At 44.0% G+C, this 20,426-nt stretch overlaps 1 pseudogene; it reads right to left on the minus strand.

Moving 5' to 3' along the window:
• The window catches only part of LOC115113250 (tetratricopeptide repeat protein 27-like), a 151,478-nt pseudogene that overhangs the window by 32,264 nt on the left and 98,788 nt on the right, over positions 1-20,426 (minus strand).

Raw genomic sequence — 20,426 nt, forward strand, 5'->3', positions numbered from 1 at the left:
GTTTGGACGAAAAGTGTTTTTGGTATAAGCTTGAATAGTAGATGGACACGGACCTCTGCAAATCACAGACTGGGTTGACAAAAGGGGATTAACACCACAGAAAAGTAAGGCGAGTCCAGCAACTCTACCGATGACAGAAAATTGCTGTAGACTTATCTATTGGTCAATCTATTGCACATATTTGTATTTTCGCTGATCCCACTATACTATATAGTACAACAAGGGAAATCGTATCTTCGAAGACATGTGCATTTATATTAGAAAGAAAGCATTTCCCCCCCTCTACTGAGGGAGCAAGCCAACAATTTACAGCCCATTTAAAAATGAAAATCCATTAGATTTTCCTTCAAATATCAATATCGTCCTTAGGGGCCATCACATCAGCACACTAGTGCTGCTGGTCAAAAAGAAGTGGGCTTCCATGGCCTTTTCCAGACCACACCCCCTCCGCTGGCGGAAGAGCCTGATCCCTTTAACAAATATTTTTAACAGTTTCACAGTCATCGGTACTGCAGTGAATCCTATAGTTAACGCCATTCAGTTATTTGGAGGGGTGCTGCACACCCAGGAAAGAGGGAAAACGTCTGACTGTTTCCCAGAAAGGCAGGCAAGATTTTATTACCATGATACAAATCATATTAGGAAGGTTATATTCACAAAATCAATTGGGCACTCCTACAGCCAACTGCTGGTTAAGAATTAGGCTAATTGATTAGAAAGCGCTCTTATGACCACGCACACTTGACACGCTCTCACCAGGAAATAAGACAGACAGACTATGTGCATTTCACTGGAGAATGACTTTCAGTAGAAGCATTTCAGTCGATTTTCTGGGGGAAATGGAAAAAAAAGGGTGATTGTGAATTGGATTTTAATAAACTTGGAGAATGGCCCACCAGTTAGAACCCCCAGCATGCTCCTCCATAAAAGAGAGAGAGAGCGGAGAGAGGTAGAGGGAGAGAAAAGGAGGGATTCAGTACTCCTCCAAGTACAGACACCCTTATTGTGCCGGGAAAACCACATAAGGAGTTCTCTGAACTCACTGACCCTTGCTTAAGGGTAGAGTGGAAGCACCCTTTGGCTATATCTGTCGCTTTTATAAATGGGGCCTGTCTTACTATGGGGGCCATGACACATTTTGTTAAGGGGAGAGTAATTTTCCATGGTGCGGTAGCACATCGAAGGGAATCCAATCAGGCATGGAATATTTCTATAAATTGAACAACATTCATGAGTTCTGTACGCGAACATATACTCTCTAAATGGGTTCTCTGTCTGAACTGCATGTCCCGGGATATTCATATGTGATTTACTGTCCCATTTGTGAAACAGAGGTGCTTTAAACATTTGTCAATACCATACATGTATTTCAAATGTGGCCATTTTGGCCTGGATTATACCATATAAGTGTTGTTCAATGTTTCATCTTGTTTATTTCCATGTAAGGTTTACACAGATGGCTCCACCATAAGGCTGGTGTAATACAACAATTACATTCTCAACTCAAGAGCTACCATACGAATTCAACAGAAATCGACTTAATGCAGGTCTCCCTCTCTCCTATTTCCTCTGTTTCTCTATTTTAGTTACATTATTTTTTTCTCAGGGTGCAGCCAGGTCAGGCTCAATCACATTCAGCATGCATTCAGACACACCGAGAGCAGGAACAGCACGTTTAGTACAAAGAGACTACCGGCTAGAATCCACCCAAGTCTTCTCCAGACAAATGGATTGTCTAGCCTTTTTGATCATGTTACATGGAGTACTGACCGGGGCCAAAGTGCATGGTTTTAGTGTGGAGGACTTATTATATTGACCAGAATGCACGTCTGTAATCAGACTGGAAGACAAAACCAGCTGTAATTCACTAACGGAGCACAATGGCCTGCAGGACTCGCATTCAGGGTTGGGACTGTGAGCAGCGGCTAAGTACGGGTCAGCTGGAGGGAGCACTGGTATGTGTGTGTGCTGGCATGCATGCGTGTGTGTAGAATACTCATTTCTGCTCAATCTGTCCAAGCCAAGCCCCGCTGATCCAGAGAGATTGATGTGGTGATATTAGCCATTACAGAGAATTTATGAAAAAGAACCGTGTGAATCATGCTGAGAGGTCACTTAAACAGGTCGATCACTAAAAGGACAAGGGGAAAGAAAATACTTCAGCGAGAATCTTACTGACAATTAACCAGATGTCCATTGCGTAACGGTTCAAAACATCCTCAGAGCATTTGTGACAAATCTGGCACTGGTTTCATCAATGACTTTCAGAACCACAATTCATAACCACAGCAAGATGGGGGACAGTGTTACATGATTATCTTCTTGGCCTGGTGTTAGAGGTTGATCGATTAATCAGCATAGCAGATTAATTAGGGCCGATTTCAAGTTTTCATAACAATCGGTAATCTGCATTTCTGGATGTCGATTATGGCCGATTACATTGCAATCCACGAGGAGACTGCGTGGCAGGCTGACCATCTGTTACGCGAGTGCAGCAAGGAGCCAAGGTAAGGTGCTAGCTAGCATTAAACTTACCTTGTAAAAAACAATCAATCCGAACATAATCACTAGTTAACTACACATGGTTGATGATATTACTAGTTTAAGTAGTTTGTCCAGCGTTGCATATAATCAATGCGGTGCCTGTTAACTTATCATCGAATCACAGCCTACTTCGCCAAATGGGTAATGATTTAACAAAAGCACATTCGCGAAAAAAAGCACAATCGTTGCACCAATGTACTTAACCATAAACATCAATGCCTTTCTTAAAATCAATACACACTATATATTTTTTTAAACTGCATATGAAAATTACAGGCCTCTCTCATCTTTTTAAGTGGGAGAACTTGCACAATTTGGTGGCTGACTAAATACTTTTTTGCCCCACTGTTTATATTCTTTTGGTCCTCCAATAAATCGGTATCGGTGTTGAAAAATCCTAATAGTTCGACCTCTACCTGGTGTGGCACGCCACCATTCTGCTAGGACGTGACAGAACATCGTCTGACAGGTGCAAGAGAGGAGGTTGCCTAACCTCTGGCTCTTTATTCTTGCTCTGCTTCATTACCTCAGTCAATTCTGACCGATTCTGACCCAGGTTGGGCGAGAAAAAAAACAACAACAAAAAACACCTGTGTAAACATTGAGACTTTTCCAGCAAAAAAGAAAAGAAAATGAAAACGATCCGCTATCAAAAAGGAGGACCAACAAAAACAAACAGCTGCCATATGTCCACATGTTTGATTCTTTACTGTCTGCCTCTGTGGAAAACAGTCTAAAACCAATGCCATTGGTTCTGCCGGCTACCCTTGTGACCTGTATTTCCACAGCCTGTTGTTTTACCATCAAGAGATAAAAGAGAACGTTCAAATCAGCGCCACCAAGAGGACACTGACTGAAGGATAGGGGGACTCAGAGAGTGATCCAACCCAAACATGCTATATTTCTGTCTATCTGGGAGTGTGTGAGTCCCAGGGGGGCCCTGGGGGCCAGACAGGTTAATAATAACGCCAGAGACACAGAGCCAGATCTCCCTGGGACTGATTTGTCTGACAGCTGGAATGCCCGAGAACACAAATGAGTGCATAAACAGGTGCGCACTAAAGACAGACAGACAGATAGACGGGGGGGCGAGAGAAGGAGGGAGTAGGGAGCAGAGCGAGATAGCTAGGTAACAGGGTAGATGGAAAGAGCGGTGATATTCACTGTTCTTCCAGTGTGGGCAAGATGAGCTTCTCTCGAGTGTTTTGTGTGGTGATGGTGCCCATGTTTAGTACGAAGAATGTCCTTTGACTGTTGTGTAACGCAATGAGTATTAAATGCGCCTGAGAAGGGAAGTCACAGTTTTTCTGGTGGTTATAATGGCTGTGTTGTACCTTGCCATGTTGGCCCATCCTCTCCAGGCAGATGACAGCATCCTCCCACAGCTCCAGCTTCTCGTAGATTAGCAGGGCTGAGCTGGTGCAGCCCAGGTCTGTCAGCAGGTTGGCCAGCTGCTTCTGGAGATGGGAGATAGGAGAGCTGTTCAGACATGGGATAGCACAACTAGGTTTTGAAGGTCCAATGCTGCCGTTTTTACCTCAATATCAAATCATTTCTGGGTAACATTTAAGTACCTTCTTGTGATTGGTTTTAAATACAATTGGTTAAAATAAAACAAAAATAGCTTCTTAGCAAAGAGCAATTTCTCAAGCAATAATTATGCTAGGACTGTCTGGGAGTGGTCTGAGTGGGGAGGGGAAAACTGAAAACTAGCTGTTATTGGCAGAAAGGTTTGGAACTCTTTGGTTTGGAAATCTTTCTTATTGGTCTATTAACAAATTTCCCAACTGGTGATGTCACCAGACAGACCAAAACCCCATCCCACCAAAACAAGCTGAAATTTCAGCTCTTACACAAAAATGGCATCATCATAATTTTCACAATTTCACAGTATTACTACAACCTCAAAGTGGAAATACAGTATATAAAACACTGCAAAATCATGTTTTTCAATGCACTGAACCTTTAAACAACCACACCAGTAGAAATTAGGTGTATAATGGTGGTATAGGGTTGGGTCTGCACTGTGAACCCGAATAAATACATAAAGAATATATACACAAAAATGTAAGCACTAGGCCTGTAGGCTATGGCTACACTGTGTTGTATGTAAATCTGAGTAAATCTAAGCTGAAAGAACATTGTAGGCTATTCCGTTAAAACAACAAGAGCCTATGCATACATAGTAATCAAAATTCAAATCTTAATTGCCGCATTTCAAACTATCCTTTTGGGGTGCAGCTGGAAAGTAGTTCTGTACGAAGGCGAGTGCTGGGGTGGGCAAACCATAATTGGAGGATCCTCAATCATCGTTTAAAATCTCCAGTTTGGGAACTTTTTGGCTTCCCAGTGGAAGCAAACATTTTTGAACTTAGTAGGAAATGAACTAAATGTATTGAATTTATTAGAACATTCATAAATTTGCCCAAGATGATGATAAGACATTAGGGCTGTTCCCGACAACAACAAAAAATGATCTTGGTCGACCAAGAATTGTCTGTTCTTTCGATTGGTCGAAATGTTTAAACATGTATTTTTCCATACACATCCTACAGTGCATTTGAAAAGTATTCAGACCCCTTCCCATTTTCCACATTTACAGCCTTATTCTAAAATGTAAATGCAAAGTGTCCCCATTTTGAATAATTTTCAATAAAACAATGAGGCTACATACAGGGGGTACCGGTACCGAGTCAATGTGTGGCGGTACAGGTTGGTTGAGGTAATGTGTACATGTAGGTAGGGTTAAAGTGACTATGCATAGATAATAAATAGCGAGTAGCAGCAGCGTAAGGGGGGGGGGGGGTCAATGCAAATAGTCAGGGTAGCCATTTGATTAGCTGGTCAGCAGTGTTATGGCTTGGGGGTAGAAGACGTTAAGAAGCCTTTTGGACCTAGACTTGGCGCTCCGGTACCACTTGCCGTGCGGTAGCAGAGAGAACAGTCAATGACTATGGTGGCCCGGAGACTTTGGCAATTTGTAGGCCCTTCCTCTGACACCGCCTGGTATAGAGGTCCTGGATGACAGGAAGCTCGGTCCCAGTGATGTACTGGGCCTTACGCACTACCCTCTAACGCCTTGTGGTCGGAGGCCGAGCAGTTGCCATACCAGGCGGTGATGCAACCAGTTGGGCGCTCTTGATGGTGCATCTGTAGAACTGGATCTGAGGACCCATGCCAAATCTATTCAGTCTCCTGAGGGGGAAAGGTGTTGTCATGCCCCCTTCACGACTGTCTTGGTGTGTTTGTGCCATGATAGTTTGTTGGTGATGTGGACACCAAGGATCTTGAATTTCTCAACCTGCTCCACTACAGCCCCATCGATGAAAATGGGGGCGTGCTCGGCCCTCCTTTTCCTGTCTTATAGGCCTACCGCTGGCCAATCCGATAGCTCAGATCACTATGTCTGAATGGTTTCCTCGAGCCATAGACTAAAAAGAAACCTTGAATGCACAGCAAAGCTGATACTGTGAGATTTCAAAACTTAAAACCATGACCAGAGACTCAACGAATAAAGCAAAGAGCTGCTGTTTTTACGAGTGAGTTCATGATTGAGTTGTTATTCAGCAGTGTCAACGGTTTGTTCAACACTTTTATGAGCCATAAAATGTGTGTTTTTCCTACTTCCACTGCAGTTGCAATGAATGAGAATAGCAAAGTGTTTCGATAAGCTTGCGTTGTTGTTATGAGCGGTGTGTGTTTTTTCAGAGGAATATTTAACTTTCTCTGGTAATAAGAGTAACATGAATTTGTGCATGCGGCATCAGTCCAGTAAAAAATAATCATATAATTATTATGCTCACAAGTAATGGAATAAATGATCCTTTACCAGTGCGATCATATACTTTATATTTTTTTGTTATATATTTTCAAAATGGTCTGAGAAGAACATTGGCAGGGCAATTCAAGCATAGCCAATATGCAGTGATAATGTATTGGGCCTATAACCTACTGAACAAACCTTATTGCTACAAAACTGTTTTTCAATTGGTTAATGTTGCATATGCTTATGTTTTTTAAGTAATGTAAAAAATAAAAATAAATGAACGGTAAAGCTCAGCTTGCATATTGACTCAGTGAGAAAGGGTTGGTGTAGTGTAGATGAAGGGGAGGACATAGGTTACCCCCTGAATATAGCCTTGTTATTTTATTGTGTTACTTTAAAAAAAACTTTAGTTTATTTGGTAAATATTTTCTTAACTCTTTCTTGAATTGTATTGTTGGTTGGTTAAGTAAGAATTTCACAGTAAGGTTTACACCTGTTGTATTCGGCGCATGTGACAAATAAAGTTTGATTTGATTTGTGTCAAGAACGGCAATGCTGCTGGGTTTTTCCCGCTCAACAGTTTCCCGTGTGTATTAAGAATGGTCCACCAGCCAAAGGACATACAGCCAACTTGCCACAACTGTGGGAAGCATTTGAGTCAACATGGGCCAGCATCCCTGTGGAATGCTTTTGACATCTTGTAGAGTCCATGCCCCGATAAATTGAGCCTGTTCTGGGCAGGGGGGTGCAACTCAATATGAGGAAGGTGTTCGTAATGTTCGGTATACTCAGGGTATATATACACAGTATATGTTTTTTGTTTTATCATACATTTTCATCGACCAGCCCACATCAATAAAAGATGGTCCGGCTCTTCTGGTATTTTCCAGAATTGCCAGATGGCCAATCTGCCCATGGCATCATACCCTTGCTTGTTCTGAACAGAATGAGGCTGTGGATCTATTGTGAAGAACATTTGCCGCGGCACACACACCTGAATGCACTCATGACTCCTTTCTATGAGCACCAAAATGACGATCTGTTATAGAACAGGCTTTCAAATGATGCCCACCAGACCCAGACTGTGATTTACAATGGGCTGTTTTTGGATAGCGATAAAAACAAACACTGTTTGTGTGAGGGCGGGGATGCAGGGTTGTGTTCCAAATAAAATTACAAGTGTGCTTGATCTAGTTCCTCAACAGCACAGCTAGACGTTTTTCTTTTTTAAGTTAGGAACTTCGAACACTTTGGAACACTTTAGTCCTCTCACTCAAACCCTTGTAATTTTTTTGTCTTATGTTACACCTACAGTACATTTTCCAGAAATATTCTTATCATGTTACTGAATGTATCCAGAGTATTTTCAGATTTCACTATCAATAAATGCAGCGAATAGTACAGTAAATGTAAAATTCACAAAACCAATAGTGTAATGTTTGGATTCAGTCTTGTGAATTGTTGTGTCCTCACCCTTGGTCTAATAATTTCCCCATAATCTCAAAACGATTCCCTTTCAATTGCTACCATGGTTATGCATTTTCATATTTATTCTGTAGGAAACATTTAAATGTAGCCCCATCCCCACGAGTGAAAGGGTTAAAGAGCATGGCCGAGACGTAACTAGGGCCGGTTTGTTTACCCGCGGCAGACAGCACTAAGGCTCAGCTGAGGTAATTAACGAGCCAAATCGGAATACTGCTGGGGGGTTGGGAAAAGGAGGGAGACTATTGTTATGAATTTTTACAAAGATGATTAGTTTATGTCAGAAGCTAGCAGATTCATTACTTACCAAAAACAGCTGCAAATCCCAATAAAACTATATCACATTCTGAAATTCACTTTCCTTGCCTTATCTAACACTATCATGAACCTAGCAAAGATATTTTGTGTGTCAGAGTGCAGTATTTATTTAGTTTCTTGGAACAAACATTTGGTAGCAAGTACCAGGGGGGTTGCCTAGCAAAACGTGCCTCGAAGTGAGGCAACATCTGCATAGTGCAACAAATCCCCATGATTCAATGCCATATTTGGACCGAACAGCTAGCACGACAGCAATTGTGTAAAATAAACTATGTTTAGCTAATAAGGAGATCTAACAAAATAACTACATTATGGCATTCACATCAAACTATTTACAGTGTCCACAACTAAAGAATCATTGTGAAAAGTCTGAAAAGACACTTATCTGAAAGAATGATGATGTACCATGCGCACATGCTAACAGAAAGGACAGAGGTGGGTAGCTGGCCAAGTGTGCCATTGTAGCAAAGTATTTCCAAACTAAAAATCTGATCTCTTAAAAGTTATGTTAATTTTCGTTATATTATATATACACAATAGGCTACCATACATTTTGACCCAATATGCCTGACATATTACCTCTTAAGGAGATTTTCATTTTGATAGGGTTATTTTGCCTTAAAATCTTTAGGCCTACATTCAAAATGTAAATCTCTGCATCCCTGCCCAGCCAATAAATGTAAAATTCACAAAATCAATAGTGTAATGTTTGGATTCAGTCTTGTGTCAGCTGAACTATTGTTTCCTCATCTAATTGTCCCATAACCCTCAAAACTGTTCCCTTTCAATTGCTACCATGGTTATGCATATGTTTTTTATAGGTCTTCTGTAAGAAACATTTCAATTTAGCCCTATCCATATAAGCCAATTCCCTCGAGAGTAAACAGTTAAAGAGCAAGGAGAGAGACTGGGGCCGGTTTGTTTACCCGCGGCAGACAGCGCTAAGGGCCAGCTGAGGTAATTAATCAACCAAATCTGAATACTGCTGGGGGATAGGGAGAGTAGGGATACCATTGTTCGGGCTGAACGGCTAGCGAGAGCTAAAATCATTTTTTTCCCAACACAATTTTAGCTAAGAGGGAAAAGTATCTAACAAAATAACTGCATTATAGCATTCACTTATCATAAACTATTTGCAGACATGTGGGTAGATTTGTGGACAAATTGTTTACTTACGCAACCTTATTAACTACTGTCATGACCTACCCTCTTTGGGTACAGCAAGCCCCATCCCCCTCTCCCTGCCTCCCCCTTTCCTCCTTCAACTAGGCTGCTGTGTTCAGAGAGGGGTCATAAATTGCTGAGGAGAAGACCCTGCCACATGGCCACACATTATAAGAGAGAGTGAGTCTCTATTTTCATAGAGAACAAAGGAGTTTCTTCCACCTCACAGAACTTAAGATCCGAACAAATATCATGTTCCAGAGAAAGTATAAAAGATCGGTGAAGAATCCAGCTACGAACTGGTCCGTTTGTTACAACTTGGGGAAGCTTATGGGAGACTGTGTGGCAACATTACCATAATGCTGTTTATATAATAGCCTCAGATATGAGGTTTACATCTAATTGTTGTATAAGATGAATGAGTGAGTATGATACTGTTTACACAAATTTACAATATGATTTTGGACCGTTTAATGAAGGAAATTCCAATTCCCTTTTGAGTTTAACTAAATCAGAGGACCGCCCCTGAGCAAAGTTAGGGTCAGGCATCCTGGGACAGCCCTTTTCTGCAATTCCGAATAAAACCAAACTTTGAGAAATTATCACCAGACCATGTTTCTCTCAATCACGGGAGTACAAAGGTTGCAGACCAATTGCTGAATCTTTTAACCATACCACGTGTTTAAACTCTTAGACTATCGATACCGACAGAATAAGAACAAGTCTTTGATATTAATTACTAGTCTGCAGCTAGGAATTCGGTATCATTGAACGCGAATGAACGACAACCGCCGAAACATCCATTCTATAACGAATGAGGGAATGTCACTCTGAACAATCCACTCTAACCACAACAGAGAGAGAGGGAGAGAGACGGACAATTCTACAAAAGAAACAAACTTTTCACCAGCAATCAAGACAGACTGAGCGTAAATATATTGATTGATTGCAATTGTTCCCGAATGAGTGAGCGTTCATGTGCAAAGGATTAGCAATTCAATTGTTATAATTATCAACTCTGTAGTGACTTCTCAGCTGACCTATACTCCCCGTTGTGTCCACCAAGCCGCGATGCCGGTTTAGGCCACTAGGGCACATTCTATCATTTCTTGTTACCATATTTACTTTGTTGTTTTGTTTATGCATTTCTGTGAATTACTTAGTAATAAATAAATGATTTAAGACAATTTATGTATGGGTGAATCATAGTGAAGACTTGGTTCGTGGAGATAACCAACAATTTCCGACGCTTGGAATGAGACTAACGTGAGGTAAAGTAAATAATTAATTAATCAGAAGACTATGGATCAGATATGAAAATATCTGAAAGGTTATATTGGGAAATTATAACCTTGTAATCTGAATATTTTCCTTGGTGCCCCAACTTCCTAGTTAATTACTGTTACATGATTAATCAGTCTAATCGCATAATACTAATTACAGAGAATCTTTGATAAAACTAAGTCTTCAATTTAATGATAGTAAAGACACGACACTACACACACAGGCCAAAGTATGAGGGTGCCTAATTTGACTGGAGCGAGTTTCCAGAAGGCTGGAGCGTCTGCCTATTCGCCCGCTCTGATTTAGCTCCAGTAGCGCTTCACGAGCCCAGGGCAAGGTAGATGTTTTAATCTACCTACCACAGTGGCTGGTGGACCAAAAAGTTAATTTTCCACCCTGACGATCACATCTCTCTATTATGCGTGGGAATACTTTGGAACAGATTTCCGAAATTAAAATCACTCAGAAGCTGATTTGCTGGTGTTTTTACATTATGTTCAACAATAAAAACAAAATGGTTTTTTTTGCTCAGAAAACTTGGGAGATCAGATAAAATCACTGCGAACAGCAAATGAGAGTTGGGGAACCCTGACCTACAATATCCGATATCAGAACCCATCTCCCTGTCCCTCCTCTCCCAACACAACTCCTCTGTGAGCAGGCATGGCCATAGTTACATGCCTCTTGCTGAGGAGAAAATGCACAATCAAGGCCCCACGATTCTCTACCTTGCTTGCACTTTCAATTCCCCAGGCGGATATAAAAGGGTGCCTTCAATTCCAGCTTTACTGCTGTTTGCTGCTGTTTACATGGAGCCTGGGCGATGTATCCTCTTTTACACCCTCAATCTCCCTCTCCATATCTCTTCCTCCCTCATCTGTTGGGCAGACCCTGTCAATCTCCCTCTCCGTATCTCTTCCTCCCTCATCTGTTGGGCAGTCCCTGTCCATCTCCCTCCCTCATCTGTTGGGCAGTCCCTGTCAATCTCCCTCTCTCATCTGTTGGGCAGTCCCTGTCAATCTCCCTCTCCGTATCTCTTCCTCCCTCATCTGTTGGGCAGTCCCTGTCAATCTCCCTCTCTCATCTGTTGGGCAGTCCCTGTCAATCTCCCTCTCCGTATCTCTTCCTCCCTCATCTGTTGGGCAGTCCCTGTCAATCTCCCTCTCCGTCATATGTTGGGCAGTCCCTGTCAATCTCCCTCTCTGTATCTCTTCCTCCCTCATCTGTTGGGCAGTCCCTGTCAATCTCCCTCTCCATATCTCTTCCTCCCTCATATGTTGGGCAGTCCCTGTCAATCTCCCTCTCTGTATCTCTTCCTCCCTCATCTGTTGGGCAGTCCCTGTCAATCTCCCTCTCTGTATCTCTTCCTCCTCATCTGTTGGGCAGTCCCTGTCAATCTCCCTCTCCATATCTCTTCCTCCCTCATATGTTGGGCAGTCCTTGTCAATCTCCCTCTCTGTATCTCTTCCTCCCTCATCTGTTGGGCAGTCCCTGTCAATCTCCCTCTCTGTATCTCTTCCTCCCTCATCTGTTGGGCAGTCCCTGTCAATCTCCCTCTCTGTATCTCTTCCTCCCTCATCTGTTGGGCAGTCCCTGTCAATCTCCCTCTCTGTATCTCTTCCTCCCTCATCTGTTGGGCAGTCCCTGTCAATCTCCCTCTCCATATCTCTTCCTCCCTCATCTGTTGGGCAGTCCCTGTCAATCTCCCTCTCCGTATCTCTTCCTCCCTCATCTGTTGGGCAGTCCCTGTCAATCTCCCTCTCTCATCTGTTGGGCAGTCCCTGTCAATCTCCCTCTCCGTATCTCTTCCTCCCTCATCTGTTGGGCAGTCCCTGTCAATCTTCCTCTCCGTATCGCTTCCTCCCTCATATGTTGGGCAGTCCCTGTCAATCTCCCTCTCTGTATCTCTTCCTCCCTCATCTGTTGGGCAGTCCCTGTCAATCTCCCTCTCCGTATCTCTTCCTCCCTCATATGTTGGGCAGTCCCTGTCAATCTCCCTCTCTGTATCTCTTCCTCCCTCATATGTTGGGCAGTCCCTGTCAATCTCCCTCTCTGTATCTCTTCCTCCCTCATCTGTTGGGCAGTCCCTGTCAATCTCCCTCTCTGTATCTCTTCCTCCCTCATCTGTTGGGCAGTCCCTGTCAATCTCCCTCTCCATATCTCTTCCTCCCTCATATGTTGGGCAGTCCCTGTCAATCTCCCTCTCTGTATCTCGTCCTCCCTCATCTGTTGGGCAGTCCCTGTCAATCTCCCTCTCTGTATCTCTTCCTCCCTCATCTGTTGGGCAGTCCCTGTCAATCTCCCTCTCTGTATCTCTTCCTCCCTCATCTGTTGGGCAGTCCCTGTCAATCTCCCTCTCTGTATCTCTTCCTCCCTCATCTGTTGGGCAGTCCCTGTCAATCTCCCTCTCCATATCTCTTCCTCCCTCATCTGTTGGGCAGTCCCTGTCAATCTCCCTCTCCGTATCTCTTCCTCCCTCATCTGTTGGGCAGTCCCTGTCAATCTCCCTCTCTCATCTGTTGGGAAGTCCCTGTCAATCTCCCTCTCCGTATCTCTTCCTCCCTCATCTGTTGGGCAGTCCCTGTCAATCTCCCTCTCTGTATCTCTTCCTCCCTCATCTGTTGGGCAGTCCCTGTCAATCTCCCTCTCCATATCTCTTCCTCCCTCATATGTTGGGCAGTCCCTGTCAATCTCCCTCTCCGTATCTCTTCCTCCCTCATATGTTGGGCAGTCCCTGTCAATCTCCCTCTCTGTATCTCGTCCTCCCTCATCTGTTGGGCAGTCCCTGTCAATCTCCCTCTCTGTATCTCTTCCTCCCTCATCTGTTGGGCAGTCCCTGTCAATCTCCCTCTCTGTATCTCTTCCTCCCTCATCTGTTGGGCAGTCCCTGTCAATCTCCCTCTCTGTATCTCTTCCTCCCTCATCTGTTGGGCAGTCCCTGTCAATTTCCCTCTCCATATCTCTTCCTCCCTCATCTGTTGGGCAGTCCCTGTCAATCTCCCTCTCCGTATCTCTTCCTCCCTCATCTGTTGGGCAGTCCCTGTCAATCTCCCTCTCTCATCTGTTGGGCAGTCCCTGTCAATCTCCCTCTCCGTATCTCTTCCTCCCTCATCTGTTGGGCAGTCCCTGTCAATCTCCCTCTCCGTATCGCTTCCTCCCTCATATGTTGGGCAGTCCCTGTCAATCTCCCTCTCTGTATCTCTTCCTCCCTCATCTGTTGGGCAGTCCCTGTCAATCTCCCTCTCCGTATCTCTTCCTCCCTCATATGTTGGGCAGTCCCTGTCAATCTCCCTCTCTGTATCTCTTCCTCCCTCATCTGTTGGGCAGTCCCTGTCAATCTCCCTCTCTGTATCTCTTCCTCCCTCATCTGTTGGGCAGTCCCTGTCAATCTCCCTCTCCATATCTCTTCCTCCCTCATATGTTGGGCAGTCCCTGTCAATCTCCCTCTCTGTATCTCGTCCTCCCTCATCTGTTGGGCAGTCCCTGTCAATCTCCCTCTCTGTATCTCTTCCTCCCTCATCTGTTGGGCAGTCCCTGTCAATCTCCCTCTCTGTATCTCTTCCTCCCTCATCTGTTGGGCAGTCCCTGTCAATCTCCCTCTCTGTATCTCGTCCTCCCTCATCTGTTGGGCAGTCCCTGTCAATCTCCCTCTCTGTATCTCTTCCTCCCTCATCTGTTGGGCAGTCCCTGTCAATCTCCCTCTCTGTATCTCTTCCTCCCTCATCTGTTGGGCAGTCCCTGTCAATCTCCCTCTCCATATCTCTTCCTCCCTCATCTGTTGGGCAGTCCCTGTCAATCTCCCTCTCTGTATCTCTTCCTCCCTCATCTGTTGGGCAGTCCCTGTCAATCTCCCTCTCTGTATCTCTTCCTCCCTCATCTGTTGGGCAGTCCCTGTCAATCTCCCTCTCTGTATCTCTTCCTCCCTCATCTGTTGGGCAGTACCTGTCAATCTCCCTCTCCATATCTCTTCCTCCCTCATATGTTGGGCAGTACCTGTCAATCTCTCTCTCCCCCGCTTTATGTCTGTTTGTGGGTCTCCCACTCTGCCAAGGTAAACATTGTATTGACTGATTGTATTGAGGAGCATTGGCTTTAGACAACAGCAAATGGTTCATTAAAAGGGGAAACCTTTCCAACCAGCTGAAAATGTCACTGCTCAAAACGCCTTAGCTGCCAGACGCTGTCATTTCTATGTAGTGAGAGGACGAAGAAACTGACTATGTGCCAGGAATGGCACATTCAACACAAAATAAACATCCACGGTTGACAAATCATCTTTCTGAAAGCTACAAATATGGACTAACAAAAATACTCACTCACTCTTCATCTCCCAGAATATGTACACAGAGAAAAACAGATGAGCCTTACTCGCATCACCATATATAAACTACCTGGTTGGTGAAGCTCCTACGCTGAGCGGCTGTCTGGTAGATGGTGAACGACATGGGTGTACTGTTTTAGTGGCCATCCTAGAGTGGAGGCGGCCATCAGGTGGTCTTTGGCTTGAAAGCATTGCTGTGTGGTACACAGAGCTTGAGCCTGACAGATATATAGTCTTATTGTCCAGATTAGATCAGGGCTCTGACGCACTACCTACTCACATATGACCAGCCCTGTGGTGATGGATGAGACTCCTCTGAGGACAAGGCGTTAGTGGACCTCGGGCAGGAGGTCAAGAGGACACAGTTACAACACCGGAGCAAGGCCCAGCATCCTTGTTCAAATGTGTAGGAGTTCAAAGAGTCTCCCCCACCCCCCAGCGGATGGATCCCATCCTTTTCTCCTGACTTAGGGATCACTCATATAAACCTGACACATATGTTTATTTTTAAATCATGGCCATGACTTACAATGGGTCAAGTCATAAGTCAAAGCTTTGATGAAAGACATTGCTGTGTGGTACCTCAGTTACAGTGAGTCGGCCCTCAACAGGAAGTTAACATTCACAGTGGAACAAAATCAGTTCAAAGTCAATCAGCATAAATCAGAAACCCAATCAGCGGTGACGGTCTAATGAGGGGGTGTTACCTGGACAGCCCACCTGGGAGGAGCCTGGCAGCAGTAGAAGAGTTTCAGACGCTGAGTCACAGGACAGCTCTTCTCCTCAAAGCAATCCACTATAGTCTGGAAGAGAGGAGAGACAACCAACATCAACTAGACAGTCATACCCAGGCAAAGTGCTAATAATAAATTAAAGGAATTTAAACTGCAAAGTTGGTAGAGCAAGTCAAGAGCAAATTGTAATGTACTAATTGATTGAGATGTGGGTGAAGCAGGTGTAAACAAGCATTGACAGAGTGGGCAACCCTGGTTTAGATCCTTCTTCTGTCTCAATCGCTGTTGGATTGACTGGTTTTACAATGGCAAGGGGACGTTAGGTACTCAATGAACACATGCTGAGGGCATCCAGGAAGACAAGGCATAAACAGTAAACATAATTCTCTCACAGCTGTGCCAAATGAGCCACAGCTGACTGCTATCCAATTGTTATCGTCTCATTCACAAGACTCCTCTGGCGAGTCAAGTCACTTTATCAGTGGGTCGTTATGCAGAGCAACAACTCACATTCTGCCTGCTATTGGATAGGAGATATTTTGTCTGTGTCTAAATTGGGCCTCGACTCACAGCTAAGTATTTAACAACGATGAGATGGTTTCTTAATATCTGAAGTCGAAGATCCTATACCATGGCACATAAACCTCAGTCCTGTTGGTATGGCTCGGTTGGGTGGTGTTATCAGTGGGACGTGGACAGGGCCCAGTCTCCTGTAATGAGATGTGGATCCCGACTGCCCAGGATAAAGTGTTTAATTATAAGAAGTGGATGGAGTTGGGCAGCTTGGATGTGATTGGGCTCCTTGTATAGGAAATGAAGAGGACATTGTTTAAGAGTGATACAGGAGATACAGTATTTTACTGCCTGGGATGAAGAAAATCCAGAGGTGAGTCATGGTGATTGCATTTTCTGGGGACACTGACGGACACAAATAAAAACACAAAAATCTAGACACAGAGACACCAACACAATCAGGAGGGCGGGGGATAAAAAGCACCCCTTCCTTTTTGATTCTTTAATAACTCTGAAAGACAAATCCAATGCTTTGTCCAAGTGTTGACGTCAAACCGACACGGCTTCCGATGAACGCTGATCTTGATTCCTCAAAGACCATTACTGCCCAAATGATTTTCATCAATGTTCATCTTTTGTCTCGGTCAGTTTAATGGGTGGTTGGCAAAGTTGTCTTTACCAATAAGAGATGCATGTACCTGGTAACATCTAAACAAACCTAGTCTACAAATGAGTGGGTCAACCGTTAAGAGTCCATCTTTCCATTTAAAACAAGTGTCTGACACGGTCAGAGAAAGTGACGCAGTGTCAGGCAGCCTGCAGAGTGGGAGCAGGCACATAGCAAGTGCAAGACGGAAGCTGTAAGAATTCAACAGAATGAGGAATTTAAAATGGGGCTGTGTGTCTATTCATGCCAAAACAAACAGCCTTTGCACTTGTTTGAGAGCAAAGCTTCCAGATCGATGTAAGTGCTCTCGTTTGCTAGAGAAACGACGCACAAAACCAACGAGAGAAAATTACCATTATTCCTTGCTCTAACTTTGTTGGTGCTCTAATTTGATAATGTATGCAGCTGGGTTCTGTTCTTTATAAAACCTACAAATAAATTCCTGAGGACTTTTGTTTCCCAATAAAAAGAATTAGATGAAAGGGTAGCACACATCCAACGGACTTACACGGCTGTGCAAAAAAAAAAAAAAACAAGGCTGTTATCATCATTGTCAAAAACCTGTACTACCCTTTTGGGGTATATCGGAGAAGTGTCGGTGTAAATCCTGTGCCATGTCATCTGTTGGAGGTTTGACAATCTTACAGCAATGCTCAGAAGAGGAATTCATGAAGGCAAAGCCGATCCAGCTGTCACAATTAAAGGATAGAGCTCTTTGCTTAAAAGGCTTTGATGCTCCAGGATGAAATACTTCCTCTGCACATTCAACCATCCCCCAAAATAGGATATGTCAAGCATCCACAGACCAATATCTGCATTATATATCTGTTCAAGATATTCCATATCTGTTCCAAAGCATTTCAGCGAAAGTGTGGACTGAACAATGTCTCATGTCAGAGGGTAGAAAGGCAGAGAATAAAACCTATGTTGACAGGTGTGAAAGAACTGATAACTAGTCTCACAACACAACCAGCAGTTGGAGGGAAATTCCAGCTACAGTTTGAAAGGAGAGTGAGGACGGTCCTTAGGGATGAACATCAACCTCATCTAGAAATTCAATTTCCAGTTGGCTTGGTGCAATCAGTGTCCCTTAATGGCAAGCAAGGTTTGTTTGAAAGCAGACTGCGGATGACTAATAACTAATTTTGTTTCAACCACGGCCAGTGGATAGCTTCAAAGCACAAACGGGGTTGGTATGTGGTGAGCTCCGGTAGACCAGAGACCCTACAGAAAGAGCCACAGGCTACTGGGGGTTCAGAGAAGACTGGTGAGTAAAAACATCCAGATTCACTGAACTGAGTTATTAGTTGCTCTGTGAACACAATTATAGCAGATGGTGGTTGTAATGGAAAGTATATTAAATGAGTATACAGTAAGCCAGAAAATACTGATTTTATACAACTGCACAAGGAAGGAAAACATCCCATCTGAAATATTACGTTTACACATTCAGAACAAGACCAGTGCGCCTCCCGAGTGGTTTAAGGCTTAACCCGGGCTTAGCGTTGCCCGGGTTATGGGAGGGTTTGGCCAGCAGGGATGTCCTTGTCCCATCGCGCTCTAGCGACACCTGTGACGGGCCGAGCACGATGCACGCTGACACGGTCGCCAGGTGTTTCCTCCGACACATTGGTGCGGCTTGCTTCCGGGTTAAGCGGGCACTGTGTCAATAAGCAGTGCGGCTTGGCTGGGTTGTGTTTCAGAGCATGCACGGCTCTCGACCGTCGCCTCTCCCGAGTTCATACGGGAGATGCAGCGATGAGACAAGACTGTAACTACCAATTGGATACCACGAAATTGGGGGAAATAAATGGGGTAAAAGTAAAATTAAAATAAACAAATTAATAACGCGTAAAAAAAATAAGACCAGTGTACTTTTAATACCCTTGTTAAGTTGGAACAAGTTCTGTTAAACTAAATAAGGACAATTGCTAGGAATGTCCTCCAGCTACATATGTCAAAGTACTCACCACTGGTGTTGGCTTACGACCTTTGTGAAAACAAATATCTAATTATGGAACAAAATAAAAGTAAACAGACTGCATATATTATATGTTTACACCACTACTGCCTTAATAAAATAAGAAAGAGCTTGAGTGGACTAAGAACAGTAAAACCTGTCTGGTAAAAGACCCTAGGCTTTTCAATGTCTACAAGTCTCTGATAGGAGAGTAATAGACTGTCATTAATTAAGTTATTGGCTGTGATAGAATTAAGAAACAAGGAACCTCATACTGAAATAGCACATTTTCTTCCTGAATATACAGTCTACATTAAGAACGCTTGCCCTTTCCATGACATAGACTGACCAGGTGAATCCAAGTGAAAGCTGTGATCTCTTATTGAGGTCACCTGTTAAATCCACTTTAATCAGTGTAGATGAAGGGGAGAAGACGGGTTAATGAAGGATTTTTAAGCCTCGAGACGACTGAGACATGGATTGGGTGTGTGTGCCATTCAGGGGGTGAATGGGCAAGAAAAGATTGAAGTGCAATTGAACAGGGTATGGTAGTAGGTGCCAGGCGCACCAGTTTGTGTCAAGAACGGCAACCACCCAAAGGACATCCAGCCAACTTGACACAACTGTGGGGAACATTGGAGTGTACATGGGCCAGCATCCCTGTTGAACGTTTGGACACCTTGTAGAGTCCATGCCCCGACGAACTGAGGCTGTTCTGAGGGCAAAAGGGAAGGGGTGCAACTCAATGTTAGGAAGGTATTCTTAATATTTTGTACAGTCAGTGTATATGTCACATTACAAACTGAAGAGAGTGAAGCATTTAAAAGAGAAAAGATAATTCAATCAGACGATAGGAAGGGAATTTCACCTAGCCTTCCCTCAGGTCAGTCTACATCTGGACTTTGGGTGTCCACTCTCAAACACAGGAAATAAGAAGTGGAAATGACAGACAACAAAGACAGGGAAGTGCAGTTTATTATAATCACTCATTCCCTTGAGGGGGCAGCCATTAGTGCCACGGCTATGTACTCCACCCAATGAGGAGCTTGATCGTGATAAACAAAACCCAGTCGGATCTCCATGGGCCCAGCTAACAGCTTCCTCACAGAAGTCCCCCAGTGGCTTATTGGAGCAGGACGGGGTTAATAATTCCTGCTCCGACATGAAACAACTCAACACATAACATATTTCCTCCACATTTTCCCCCCTTCAGCAGCCAAGGAGATTTTAAGTCAAAACATCACCCTGAGGGAGAAGAAATTTGAAACAAAGGAGGGCAAACTATTTTATTTTCTCCATTCCCTCCAACTCTCAGTCATTGGTGCGTGTGAGCCGCCTGTCAACCCTCGCTCTGATGTGTCTCTCTTTGGGTTCTGGCGTTCTGGGAGAAACGGTGATTGAGCATGTCTGTCTCACAGGGGGATTAGGGCCGGGTGCAGATGGGGTTGGTGTCAGTGGTGGGATCATTGAGTGATTGACGTCTTCCTTGCACAGTGATGGACAGGTGACCCCCCCGCCTGTCACACGGCTCTCCCTAGAGGGCTCCCTCAGCTGTTTTGCCCTCCTACAGGTCCTGTCTGTCAAATCAGGTTTCGGGATAAGAGTGCAGAGCTCCGTGTGCAAACATTTTAGGAGGGGAGGCTAGGGAGATGGAAACCAGACTTTCACTT

This window comes from Oncorhynchus nerka, linkage group LG28 (assembly GCF_034236695.1).
Source record: "Oncorhynchus nerka isolate Pitt River linkage group LG28, Oner_Uvic_2.0, whole genome shotgun sequence".
Classification (NCBI taxonomy): domain Eukaryota; kingdom Metazoa; phylum Chordata; class Actinopteri; order Salmoniformes; family Salmonidae; genus Oncorhynchus; species Oncorhynchus nerka.